General features: G+C 37.2%; 1 protein-coding gene across 4 annotated transcripts in view; it reads left to right on the top strand.

Moving 5' to 3' along the window:
* The window catches only part of LOC150081594 (cell division cycle and apoptosis regulator protein 1-like), a 550,339-nt gene that overhangs the window by 28,797 nt on the left and 506,251 nt on the right, over positions 1-15,291 (top strand). The window lies entirely within an intron of this gene.

A 15,291-nucleotide genomic window follows, 5' to 3' on the forward strand; every position in this document is an offset into this window, starting at 1 on the left:
GGTTCAAATTCTTGATTTGATTCATCTTGCATAATATTAGCACTAGCACTTATTTCACCCAAATTTGACTCACTTATTTGTATAGTTTCTTCTAAATTCATGCTATTAGCAGGTACTAGGTTGCCAACGCCAATTGGGTTGGGGCACTCAAACCAAATGCATGTAGGCATTTGCATGAATTGTCCAAACATTGTGCACTAGTTGAAGAAGGGAGGGATATTCAGTGGGCACAATTTGGTTGGGAAATGCTGCTGCCACTATTTACATTGTATGCATTTGTAAATTTGTTGAAAATAAACTGAACCATAAATTAAAATATACTATTTATGTATTAGTAAATATAAAATGTAATAAATATTTATATATAAAAATAATAATCGCCACACCACCTTTTAGATTTTTCCACCATGGTGCAGTGCACACCACACCATCACGTTGGAACAGCCCTGATGCTGACGATTTGCACATAAGGAACAGCGGGGAAAGGAGCTTTCTTCGAAATAATACATTTTTGTTGTCCACATAGCCGAGTGGTCAGGAGCAGGAGTGCAGTAGCACACGCTCTTTGAGTAGACCGGGGTTCAATCCCCTGACTGCTGAATACAGTCGATCTGCCAATCCGCACTGGACCAGCGTGGCAGATTATGGTCCATTTCCCTCAGCATGAATTGTTGAGGAGGCTTCCATCCTGCAGTGGGTTGATAATGGCTGCACTTTACCTTTTATTATAAGAATGATGATAATGTTATGGCTGTCCTCAAAGTCTATAAAAGAGAACAAAGTATGAAGAAAAGTAAAGGTCCTTTCTCAGTTCAATCCTTTAAGGCATTGGTATTAAAATCTGAATAGACTGGATATGTTAGAACAGGTAGAAACCATTGCCAAGTTTAGTCAAAGTATAAACAGATTATTTGTCTTTATCTTTGCGCTTAGGAGAATGAAGTGCAATGGAGTTGGCCATTTGCTCTCTAGATATCCCAAGACCTCCCTATTTAAAACAATGATTCTGAAATTGAATCCTTATAAGTTTGAAACAGTTCAAGAGTTGCTGCCCTCCAACTCATAAGACCATGTGAATTTTGTCCTCACGGTTGCCCAACTTGAATATGAACAATATTAGCTGGATTGCATTTTATGATCCAATAAAGCATTGCATTTTGTCAGACTACATATAAGCATAGTAATTTGCATTTTCATTACATGCACTTGAATAATGTACTCTATTTAGCTATATGTACAGTGAATGTTAAATACAGTTATAAAAGCCAATTATATTAAGTTGATACTGTTAATATCAATAGTTGTTTTGTGTGGCTGAAGAAAGCCCACATATATTAACTGATTTAATAAGAGGGTGAGTGTATAAAATGAACTTTTGATGTTATGAAAAAGTTTTCTAACACTACACATTCAATTTACATTCATATCGATCTTATGAAGCTTTTACAAGTTATAAGATTTCATCTTTTAAAAGTAAAATTGGTAAGAATGAAATATTTCTAGCTTTTATGTGCTGTATTTAACATTTACTGTACATATAGCTAAATAGAGTACATTATTCAAGTGCATGTAATGAAAATGCAAATTACTATGCTTATATTTAACAGTAGAAGGACACATTAACACTTATATTAACAGTTGAATCACATTAGGCCACTTGATGTCTATGGGTTAACTGTTGATGACCCTGCTCAGGTTGCAGACAAATTGAATATTTTGCATGGTACATTCACTCATAAGGAAATCTTTAGGGAAAGGGATGCCAGAAGTTTATCAAACTCTAATGAGGAGTTAAATGACTTTGTGATAATTGAAAGGAAAGTGGAGGAGAAATTGTTGAGGATGGATATAAAAGAGGCACCTGGGGCAAGCATTCAGTTTGGCAAATTGCATCATCCAGAGACTATCACCCGTGAGATGACCTTATGCCAGCAAAAGGCATTTTAGAATTGTTCACCTTCACCCATTCAGTCAGATTTATATAGCATGTGAAATAGCACACACGTGGTGCTCGCAGTTTATTCTGATCACCCACATGACAACCAAAATAAAAATATTAAGCTTGTTTCACCTTGTCTGTGATCGATCGACGCTGTGACTTTACTGTAAATTGTCACAAGCAGCAAAAACTGTTTGACAAATTAACACACACACTGTGTTTTTGCTCCATTTCACAATTCCAAAACAGAACTTTAAAACACCACAGCCTACCACTAGATCTTACAAATCCAAACTAACCACAATTAAGGGCTAAAGACAACTTGTAAACAAGTTGTTTTTCACAGAGGCGCCTTGTGTCTAGAAATATAGTATGGTCCAAACATGCTACTGCATAATAATGATTATAGCAATATAACTCAGAGTGGCCACTCCTCAGGGCCATAAAACTAAAAAGAGGTATTAGGATACCATTAAACAACACAGATACGTCTCTTTTGCTACAATAAATTTGACCGCGAAAGGTACAGGGTGTGATATTGGACGATTTTATCGATTTAAAGCTATTTTACATTTTTTATGATTGTTTTTTGCATTTTTATAAAAAAAAAGTGATGTGATAGGAACTTTTTACTGCCATATTCATAATCTGCACATACAAATTAACAAAAAAATGCTTACTTTCACCCATGTTAGCAAAACCTTGTTGATCACTGTTATTGGAGATGATAGTCAGTTGTGGGAAGTTTTTTTTTTTTTAGCTGATGCTCTATAAGCTTGCTTTCTTGCACCATTTATCACTACTGATGCATTAGCATTAGCAGAGGCATTTGATGCAAGAAAGCAAGCTTATGCAGCATCAGCCAAAAAAAAAACACCCCTCTGTTCGTTCAAAATACCTGTCCAGCTGAGCCTTAAACTTATTTAGGCTATCAACCTCCAACTAATAAGTTGCTAACTAATAAGCCTTAGCTTGCCTTAACCTCCTTTGTGACTTGATTGCAGACTAGCTTATATCTGCAATCAAGCTAGTCTGCAATCAAGTCACAAAGGAGGTTGCAGACTAGCTTATATCTATTGTGGGCATCTTATCATCTTATAATTTATAAAAAAGTACGGATTAACAGCAGTGCAAGAATTAACAGTAGGCGAAAGTGATTCTTGCACTACTGTTAATCTATCAGTATCTCTCACCTAATCTTGCAGTTTTCCAACCCACCTAAAACTGATTCTGATCATCAGCAAATATTCTTGCACTCCTTTTAAATCTATTCCATCCCTGTAAAAAGTCTTTCTTATTAATAATATATTATTATTTAGTGAAAATATAATTATTCTCAATTTGGCATACATTTACTAATAGACAAGTTGCATTTTATCCACAATGCATATTTTAAAATATTAAAGAATAAAATGAAATAAAATGATTATGCTCTATTATTAACAGCTTACAAAATTAAATCTTAAGTTTTTTGAAGGCTGTGGGCTAAGTGCTCAGCACTAAAGCTTGCACTTATGTTCATCTTAGAGAGAGATAAATAACATTATCCACAGTTATGTCTATGTTGCATATATATTTTTAAATTATGTAACATCTGAACAACAGCATCAGCAAAAAAAAACTAACACTTCCCATTTTACCCATCCATTTTCTCCAAAAGTTTGTCCAGTTCTTCCTTGAATTTATTTAAGCTATCAACTTCCACAATGACAGATAGAAGTTTCTTCCAGCAATCAACTACCTGCTGGCTAAAGGCAAATTTCTCCACATCTATTCTACAACTGTCTTTCCTCAATTTGAGTTTATGCCCCCTCAAGATCATAATCTGAGCAAGAGGAAGAATCCGATCGACATTGAGCCCGCTCAAACCATTCAAGGACTTATAGCCCTCAATCAGATCACCTTGGAGGTGCCTAGTCTCCAAATGCTGCAATTTGCAGAACTTAAACCTTTCTTGGTAAGAACACCCCTTTGTTTGCCTCACCAATCTTGTTGCCCTTCTCTGTACTCGTACTAGCAGTTCTACATCCTTCCTAAAATGAGGCTTCAAGACCTGTATGTAGTACTCAAGGTGTGGCATAAGTACTCCATCAAATTGCCTTATACAAGGGGATAATCACCTCCTTATCCCTGCTAGCAAAATTCCTGAATATCATTGAGAATATCCTGTGACCTGCTCTAGCAGCCTGTCTGCACTGTCCAGAAAACTTCATATCTGACTGCACAATTACCCCCAAGTCTCTTTCATGCTCCACAATCCTGAGTGTAACACCACCCAGTTGGTACATTTCTCGCGGGTTACTGCTACCTATATGCAGCACTTTGCATTTGTCAACGTTAAACTTCATTTGGCACTTCTCAGTCCATCTATCTAACTTTTCTAGATCCTGTTGCAGTAGCATACTGTCATTAACAACCCTGCCAACCTTTGTATTATCTGCAAACTTCTACATTAAGCCCGATATACCTTCATCAATATCTCTGATAAATATAGAAAACAACAATGGGCCCAGCTCCGAACTCTGGGGGCCTCCAATAATAACATTAGTCTGTGAAGAGCAGTGTTCATTGATTACCATTCTGTCTTCTCCCACTGAATCATCGTTTTATGCACTATAGCAACTTATCCCCGGGGCTAACATCTGGTGAGTATGGGCTTGGCAAACCCAGGGTCCTGAGCTGGATATCATCATTCTTCTCTTCTTGATGATTCCCTTCTACTTCTGATTCTCTCTCTCTCAGGAAAACAAAGGAATTTTTTTTTTTTTTTTTAGGCGGTGGTGCAGCATAAGCCTCAGGCTTCCTTGCACTATATGGCTAATAATAATAATAATAATAACACGACCAGGTAGCCAGGATAGTACATCAGAAGCTAGAAAGGAAATACCAGTTGATCAAAGAAAGTGTACTGTACTACAAGTACAAACCCCAGGCAGTACTAGAGAACCCAACCCATAAGCTGTACTGGTACCGTGCCATAATAACAGATAGGACAACCCCTCACAACAGACCGGACATAACCCTTGTGGACAAGAAGGAAAAGGCTACCTATCTGATTGATATAGCAGTACCCAACACTGGCAACCTGCAGAACACCCATGGGGAAAAAAAAAATCAGGAACTACACGAATCAAAGATAGGAGGTCAAAAAGATGTGGCATATGCAACAAGTAACCATCCCGATCATCGTGTCAGCCACAGGTATGGTGCCAAAGACCCTACATAACAGCCTAGCAACAATAGGTCTTCCAGTGAACACCTACAAGGAACTCCAGAAAGTTGCAATCCTGAACACCTGTAGGATAATCAGAGAGTTCCTCGACCAGCAGTAACACCAGACATAACAACCACCCTGTAGCAATACCCGTCACGAGGTGGAACCCCCAATCTGGGAGAAATAATATGAGTAATTAATAATGATAATTTGCCATTAATACCATACTTCTCCAATTTGTATAGTAGTCTTTCAGGTGCAACACTATCAAATAATTTTTTGCATCCAGCTCCATTTTACCACATCATAATATCCAATTAAATTGGTCAGACAAGACGTCCCTTTAACAAACTCATGCTGTGTCTGAACTCTGTAACTATAGTCTTGTCTAGATGATCGTGTAATGCTTCTTTAACCAGTGACTCCATTTTTTCCCCGGAACAGAAGTTAAACTAACAGGTCTGTAATTACTCATGTCACCATTTGTGAATTGGGGATACATTTGCGCATATCCAATCAGTGGGGACCTCCCCGAGTCCAAGGATGCTCTCATAAGTATGGCTAAGAGTTTGCTTACTTTCTTTGCTGCCTCCTTTAATATAATTGAATAGATCACATCCACCCTAGTTGCCTTTCTTGTCTTTACTTCAACAATTTCTCCTCCATTTTGCTCTCAATTATTAATAAATAATCATTTAGTTCTCTGTTAGAGTTTAATAAGCTTCTGTCCTCCATTTCCCTACAGAATTTCTCATGTGTGAATGTAGATGCAAAATACTCATTCAGTTTGTCAACTATCTGAGCAGGATCGTCAACAGTCAAACAGTCGATATCAAGTGGACCAACTTGATTCATTCCCTTCCTTCTAGAGTTTATATAAGTAAAGAAGTCTTTGCCTCCTTTGCCAAAGATTTCCCAATATCTGCCTTTACTTGCCTAACTTTTGTGAATCATTTACAGACTAGTTTATTTACCATAGGCTTCTGTCACCTAATAATTTATATGCATTCACTTGCGTAACTTCCTTTGTGACTTGATTACGGACTAGCTTATACCTACCATAGGCTTCTGTGTTGCCTGATAATTTATATTCATCCCCATGCATTTTTCTTCTCTGCTACGAGTCTCATTAGTTCTTCTGACATACATTTAGGCCTAAACCTTGAATGGTATTTATTAGTTTGTATGAAAAGCCTAGTAGTTTCCAAGATTAATTCCTTGAATGCTTCCCATTTAGAATTTGCTATTGGTAAAACATCATCAGATGGTCCCACTGTATAGAATTTAAAAACTGTATAGAATTTAAAAAAACTGAGGCCACTGTAGTCATCTTTATGATTACAGTGGCCTCAGTTTTGAATGCAAAAACCCTTCCCTTTAGCCCCGATGGTAGTTACACTACAGCACTACATTGTTTCTTACAGAATGCTGCTGTAGAAAACAGTCATCCGATCAATCCACAAAAGTCTTGCTATTTTGCAAGTGATCAATCCACAAGTTCCAGTCAATATATCTTGGAAGTTAAAATCCCCATTATAAGACATTCTGATTTACTGGCCCACTCTATTTCTCTGTGTAGTTGTTTATTGTACTCATCAGAGTCATTAGGCCTATAACACAAAGGTGACATGAGTATCAATAGACCTGTTAATTTAATTTGTGTTCCGGGGAAAATACAGTAAGCCCCCGTTATAACGCGGTTCGCTTTACGCTGATTCGCTATAACGCTGTTCTTATATTATAACCCGTATCTGACTATAACGCTGTCACAGATCACTATAACGCTCTTTTACAGATTGAATTTTTGGCATACTGTATTTAAACGAAATCGTTTCATTTGTTGGAGTCGATAGCTTGAAAATGAATAGCAAAACAGCATTAAAACGTTTCCCACGCCGACTTGAGAAATTTTCTCGCACGCTAATTTAATTGCAGTACAGTGACTTGTTACATAGTTCCGAGATCAACATTTTAAAAAATGATCAAGTATATTGCTTGTAATATTTGCGTTATATGCATTTATCCGAAGTCTACTCATCACCCAGTACCGTATTAGACATCGTGCGAAACGGACAGTTTTCTTGAACATTGAATCATAATTGATGCAACCAACGCAGTTACATTTTTGAAGAGTTAATAATGGCCGATAAGAATGAAAAAGCAACAACGTCTGAGCGCAGTACGAAAACTATAAATGTAAGAAAGACTGAATTTGAAAATTAAATTAGACGTTTTGAAGCGAATCGATTCGGGTCAAAGACAAGCGAATGTGTGCCATAATTTAGGACTTGCAAGTTTAACTGTAAGAACAATTATAAAAAAAAAATAAAGCATTAATTTTAGCAGCAGGAAAGATAGCTGTTCCACTGCAAGCAACTAGGGCTAGGCCGGCTATTAGGATTGAAATGGAAAGACTAACTAATTTTATTGAAGATAATATCCAATGCAGAATTCGGTTAATATTATTAAAAGAGAGAGAGAGAGAGAGAGAGAGAGATTAGCCAATATAATGATCTGAAGAAAACTCACCTAAAAAAAAAAAAAATGTGGAACCATTTAAAACTAGTAAGGGCTGGTTGAATAGATTTAAAATCCAGGGAGAAGCCGCAAATGCAGATTAAGGAGCCGAAACTTTCAAAAAAGAACTTGTTAAAATTATTGAATAGGAGTATTGTGTGTTATACTTCTCAACAAGTTTTTAACATAGATGAAGCAGGACTTTTGTGGAAACAAATGCCTAAAAGAAGTTTCATATTGAAAGGAAAAAAAAAAAAAAAAACATGCCAGGTAAAGAAGAAAAAACATGCCAGGTTTCAAAGCGGCGAAGGATCGGTTGACTTTATTTTTGGGTGGTAAAGCTGCGGGGGATTTAAAATTAATACCCTTTTTAGTTTATTTGGAAGAGGGCCAAAGTTCAACCCAAAATCGACACATTTTTCTTCATTAAATTCATCAATTAAATTAAATCAATTAAATTCATGATTTTAATTGGAATTTTAAGTTTAATTTTGATACGTAAGTAGTTACCACATAATTATATACCTATGTAATGCAGGATATTTTATATGTACAAATATTTGAATATTAAATATTTTGACCTACATTTGTGCATCTTTTCACTACCGTTTATTATTGATTAGGAAATATCCTATGGCACCGACCGCAACTCACAAATACATATGTTACCTTAATGGAATGCGTAGCTCGCTTAGCGCGGATTCACTTAGCGCTCTGTTTTTACGGAACCAATTATCAGCGTTAAGCGGGGGTCACCTATAATGGAGTCACTGGTTAAAGAAGCAATGGAGGATCATCTAGACAAGACTGCAGTAATTGTTAAGACACAGCGTGGGTTTGTTAAAGGGAGTTCTTAAGTCTGATCAATTTTATTGAATACTATGATATGGTCACAAAGTAAATGGATGCAAAAAATAATTTTGATATCATATACAGCATTGCTAATACATTGCTTAGCACGGCTTCAAATAGCATGGGTTTCACTATAACAAGGTTTTCAATTAAGTTTAAGTCGAAAATTTACTGTACATATTAAAACTCATTCAATAGCCTAGACACATACTCTACATATATGCTGCATTGTCATAGCCTATTTACATATATGCTGTGGTGCTACCTCTATTGTCTCACATGCACATGTGCTAAAAGCTCCCTGGCAGTCATTAGCAACATGCAACAGTGTTCAGTATTCTTAATTCCATCCTGCCGTGATAGCTTTTCAAACTTTTCATTTCACAATTTATTTTTTATCCCTTTAAATACGATCAAAAATATATCTACATCTTGCCTAGAAATCATTGCCAACAATATGCGTTCTGTTTGGCAGCATGTTTCACCCCATTTGGCAAATGATTTCACTGGTTTTAAATCGCAAATTCAGGCAAATCTTGAAGACATTGTGAAGATCGGAAAAGACTTGGGATTCGAAACTTTGGACACTGCCAATGTATGTGACTGCACTGAATCACATGGAAATGACTTAGATGATGCAACTCTCCTCGAAATTGACGAGCAAACTGCATATGAAGAAGAGGAAAACAGTTGTGAAGTAGATAACACTGAGGTGGCACCAAAAGAATTTTCAACAGAAGAATTGGAGAAAGTTTTTGAGGGGGTGGGGTAGACATGGCCTGCGAGCAATTATGAATGGAGATCCAAATGTTGAATGTAGCATCAAGATAAGGCAAATTTTACAAGATGGGATTTGATGCTACAAAGACTTGTACATGGGAAAAAGAAAAGATGACTTCATTATTGAAACACCAAAATAAACAATAAAGCTTTTTTCTCATCTTTCACGATGTTACCATTTCATTAATAAATTTTTGCAATATTTTTTATTTCAAATCCTTTTAATTGGCTATCAAGTGCAAATTGTTTATAAATTTATTATAATTTGTTTATAGACTGTTTCTCTGGTATGCATTCAATTAAAACCCATTATAATTATACCTCAATCAGCACGGTTGCACATAACATGGAACAGTTTTGGTACCAATTATCAGTGCAATGCGGGGTATTGCTGTACTTGGATTTCAGGAAAGCTTTTGATACTTTTGCACATGGGAGACTGCTGTTCAAATTGGAGTGGTATGGCATTAAGGGCAAGTTTCTTCAATGGATAAAGGGATGGTAGAGTGGTAATCAATGGACACCGCTCTTCGTGGACTAATATTATTAGTGGAGTTCCCCAGGGTTCGGTGCTGGGCCCATTGTTGTTTTGTGTATTCATCAATGATATTAATGAAAATATATTAGCTTAATGTCCAAATTTTCAGATTATACAAAGGTTGGCAGTGTTGTTAATGACAGTAAAGATGGTATGCTATTGCAACAGGATGTAGATAAGTTGGAAAAATGGGCTGTGAAGTGGTAACTAAAGTTTAACATTGACAAATTCAAATTACTGCATATGGGTAGCAGTAACCCAAGAGAAACGTACCAACTGTATGGTATTTCACTCAGGGAAGTGGAGAATGAAAAAGACCTGGGGGTAATTGTGCAGTCAGATATGAAGTTTGCTGAGCAGTGCAGATGGCAAGTCATGGAGTCTTGTCAATGATATATAGCAATTTTGCTAGCACGAACAATGAGGTGATTATCCCATCGTACAAGGCAATGGTCAGGCCACACTTTGAGTACAGTGTACAGGTCTGGAGGCCTCATTTTAGGAAGTATGTACAGTTGCTAGAACGAGTACAAAGAAGGGCAACAAAATTGGTGAGGAGAACAATGGGTGCTCTTACCAAGAAAGACTTAAGTTCTGCAAATTGCAGCACCTGGAGACTAGGTACCCGCGAGGTGATCTGATTGAGGTGTATAAGGCCTTTAACGGGTTGAGCAAGCTCAGTGCTGATGAGGTTCTTCCTCTCTCAGATCACTAACCTGAGGGGGTATAGATTCAAATTTAGGAAAGACAGTTGTAGAATAGATGTGCAGAAATTTGCCTTTTGCCAGTGGATAGTTGATTGCTGGAACAGACTTCCATCTCTCATTGTGGAAGTTGATAACTTGAAGAAATTTAAGGCTGAGCTAGACAGGCATTTGGAGTGAATGGATGGATGGGTGAAATGGGAAAATTTTTTTTTGGCTGATGCTGCATAAGCTTGCATTTTTGCATCGTATGCTTCAACTAATGCGAACGCTAACACACTCCTCTCTCATTTAAAAATCTGAGACACTTCAGGAGAACTGTTTTAAAGCTATTGGCTTTAAAAGTATTTTAAAAAAAAATTTTAAAAGTATTAGTGAAAGTACACTATATGTTTACCACCCTGCCATAGTATTGTTGTACTGCATACAATACTGTAAGACTGCATCCCAATTCTAGGAGTTAAAGGCAAATATAATTGTTGTTATGTGTTTAAATGGAAGTTCATTTCATCTACTGCTTTTCTGTTCACTTCGACAAAATATATTATGCACAGTTTGCAATGTGTTTACCAATAGATGCACTGGTTGATGAGAAGCTAGTAACTTTGGTGGCGGCCTTTCAGGTTTTTAAATTAAAGTGTTTTAACATATTCAGATGATGCTACACAATTTAAAAAGATACTGTAAAATCTTGTTAATACAAACTCGGTTTATACAAAGTACTTGTTTATATGAAGCACATTCCATTCCCCTGTGAAAGGATAGTTTTTTCTATGAAAGGATAGTTTCTGTGAAAGGATAGTTTTTTATATAAATATATTCGTTTATTACAAAATTCGGTGAATATACAGGGTGTCTCAAAAATATGCGGCATAACTTCAGGAATGAGTTCCTCATATGTGGACAATAAAAATATTTTATATCAACATAGTTCCGGAAATGCTTGGTTTCTGAGTTTTGAAGGTCTGTCTATGACACTTAACTGTTCACATCACCTTATAGTAATTGCTCAAAATGTCCACCTTCTGCCTGAATACAGGCCTCACATTGATATCTCATGGACTCGCGAAGACGATGCCAAATTCCTGGCATGTTTTGTATTGTCTCACAACCTGCCACAATTCGATTGCAGAGAGTTTCCACATCAGCTACCAGAGTCGAATACACCAATGGCCCCACAAGAAGAAATCTGGTGGGTTTAAATCAGATGAGCGTGGAGGCCAGGTAGTTGGTCCACCTCTACCTATCCACCGACCAGGAAACCTTTGATTCAGGTAATTGTGGGCTTAGATGGCTTAAATGTGCAGGAGCGCCATCGTGCATGATGTGTGATTGTTGACGAATGATCAGTGGCGTGTCGTCCAAGAAATCGGGTATGTTGTTTTCCAGAAAGTTTCTGTACGCCTGCCCTGTGAGTTTGTTTGGAAGTACATGGGACCCAAATAACTTATCACCAAAAACACCTGCCCAGATGTTGTGGCTGAACCGCTGTTGGTGATGTGATGGAAGAATTGCATGTGGGTTTTCCTCAGCCCATACATGCTGATTGTGAAAGTTTTGGATTCTGTCTCATGTGAACTGTGCTTCATCTGTGAATATCACTAAGGCAGGAAAGTGAGAAGTTGTACCACACTGTTGCAAGAACCACTGACAAGGCCTGTATGTAGTCACCTGGTTTTGGCACATTATAGCCTTAGTTGCTAATGCGCTAATAAACCCAAGAACCAACCAACAAGGCCCGTATTTATTGCAGATGGTAAGGATACAGTTGGTGTTCTTGCAACACTCTCCAGATAGTCGAATGTTGAACAGCCAGTTGCATTGCTATTCTGCTTGTGCTGATTCCAGGAGTGGCATGCACAACATCCAAAATCTCCTCCTTCTCTACTTCAGGAGTTGTAGATCTTGGTCGTCCTCTGTCAGCAGCACGAGGTGTAAAGGTCCCATGTTCACAAAGGCGGCGATGTATACCTTCAAACGTTTTCCTGGCTGGCACCTTCTGGGAACCTTTCGTGGTACAAACGACGAGCCTCCAGAGCATTGCCTTCCGTCAAACTGTACATAAAGTGCATATCCGCTTGTTCCTGATTTCAGTACATGGTCGGAATGGAAAACCACCAGATTCTGTCAGTACCTTGTGATGAAGGAAATCGCCTGTGGGAGATAAGACATTCCGGTTAATAACTCTGGAACCAAGCATTTCCGGAACTATGTTGATATAAAATATTTTTATTGTCTACGTATAAGGAACTCATTCCTGAAGTTATGCCGTGTATTTTTGAGACACCCTGTATATTACAAAGTTCATTTTCACCTAGTCAGAAATAAATATTGTTATTTTGTATGTTTAATACAAATCTTGGCACAGCTGTCCAATTATTGCCTCTGGCCACGACGTTCCCTGCTTCCTGAAGGGTGGCACTGACTTGTTAGAATTTCCTTTTGTGTAAACAAAACCAGTTTATGGTAACTACAACTTAAATGCACTCTGAAAAATGTCATTGTGAAGAATGAGCTTAAATTAAGAAAATAATAAAAAAAGTTTTTATAAGTTGTTTAAATACCCTCTTTTGCTCTCCATGGGATCAAGGTCAGTTACAATTGTCACATTATACCAGTTCAAAGAGTCTTTTGCTACAGTACAGTATAATCTATTTTTAGTGCCATTTTATCTGAGCTAATGTCTTTTTTTTTTTTTTTTTTTTCTTTTTTGTAACTGTCTTTAAATTAATTTAAAGTTTGTTCATATTAAATCTTATCTAGCAGTATTATGGCGAAAAAATGTAAATGGACAGAATTAGGCCTGGAAATTAAACTGAAAATTATACAAGAGGCTGATAGGATGGATCGAAGTAAAAGACACTGCAAAGGAATACAACATTACTTTACAATATCTTTTATTTCAATCCATCCTATCAGCTTCTTGTATAATTTTCAATTTAATTTCTCTGTTAGGTTCTTTTTAGTGTGATACTAAAATATTGACACCGGAACAGCGATAAAAATCAGGTAACGAATTCATGGTGTAAAATGTGAGGAGCTTGAAATAAAACTTTTTGAGTAGTATCAACAAATCGTGCATCTAATTTGCCAATATCGGTCCAAATTTTGCAAGGAAAGGCAAATTATCTAGTTCAGCAACATGGAATTAGTGACTTCAAATGCAGCAGTGGCTGGCTCCAAAGATTTAAAAACTGGAATAACTTGGTTTTGCGAAATGTTTGCCATGAGTCTGGATTAGTCGAAAAAGAAAAGGCTACAGACTGGTTGTGTTCTGTTACAGTCCATTCTTGAAAAATATGAGGATATTTTTAATCTTGACGAAACAGGTTTATTTTATAATTTGCTTCCAAACAAAGCATTTGCTGGTCGAGGAGAGTCTTGTCATAGTGGAAAATTAAGTACACAGACTCACTGTTCTGTAATTCAGATGGCAGTACAAAACTACACCCACTTGTAATTGGTAAGTTTTCCAAGCCAAGATGTTTTAAAGAAGTTAACCAACTTCCCTGTGATTATAAGGCCAATAGAAGTGCTTGGCATACGGTCAAAATTTTATAGTCTTGGTTATCAAAAGTGAACAGAAGAATGACTTCAAAAAAAAAAAAAAGAAAATTTTGATGATTCTAGATCTCTGTACAGCACATTTTGCTGAGACATTTAAGTTGACAAATATGTGGCTGTTGTTTTTACCTCCCCATACCACCAGATTTATGCAGCCACTGGATCAAGGCATCATTTATAACCTCGAGAGAGCTTACAGAGCCCGCCTGATAAGGTACTTGACCAGCAACATACAAGCATGGAACAATTTGCAGCCAAATTGGAATGTCTTTGACGCTATCCGTAATTTTGTTATTGCTCGGGACAGTATTGCATCAAGTGCAGTAATCAACTGCTTCAGAAAGAGTGGCTTTGGAGAGAATATCACATTTGTCCAGCAGATGAATGTGATAGCAATATTGAAAATGGGTGAATTTGAAGGAGCATATGAATTTTGTTGGCAAATTTGAAGAGGTTTTGAAGGTGGATGATTAAGTTGCTACCACAGCAATGCCAAAAACAGAAGAGTTGCTAAACACCAAGCAAAACGTGCTACCTGCTGCCTAAAGGTTTTTGTTACCAGCAACAGCAAAAGTGAAGAAGCACACACACACACACACACAGCCACCTAAAAAAGATGCCCAAAATGCATTGAGCATAATAGAGAATGTGTTGGCCTGCAGTAATATTAATAAAGAAACAACATTATATCAACTTCCATGACAGATGGAAGTTTGTTCCAGCAATCAACTACCTGCTGCCTAAAGGTAAGTTTCCACACATCTATTCTACAACTGTCTTTCCTCAGTTTGAATTTATGCCCCCTCAGGTAATCTGAGCAAGAGGAAGAATCCCATCAGAATTGAGTCTGCTTAATCCATTCAAGGCCTTATACACTTCAATCTTGTAGTCCTTCTTTGTTTTCAGTCAAGCAACATCCTTCCTAAAATGAGGTGTCCAGACCTGTACACAATACTCAAGGCATGGCCTGACCATTGCATTGTACAAAGTGATAATCACCTCCTTTTCCCTACTAGCAAAATTCCTATATATCATTGACAACACCCCATGACCTGTTCTGACACCTGTCTGCATTGCTCAGAAATCTTCATATCTGACTACACAATTACTTTCTACCACCCTAAGTGGAGAACCGCACAGTTGGTACGTTTCTCTGGGGTTACTTCTACCCATATGCAGTACT

Source organism: Mastigoproctus giganteus, chromosome 8 (assembly GCF_048544385.1).
Source record: "Mastigoproctus giganteus isolate SK-2022 chromosome 8, ASM4854438v1, whole genome shotgun sequence".
Classification (NCBI taxonomy): domain Eukaryota; kingdom Metazoa; phylum Arthropoda; class Arachnida; order Uropygi; family Thelyphonidae; genus Mastigoproctus; species Mastigoproctus giganteus.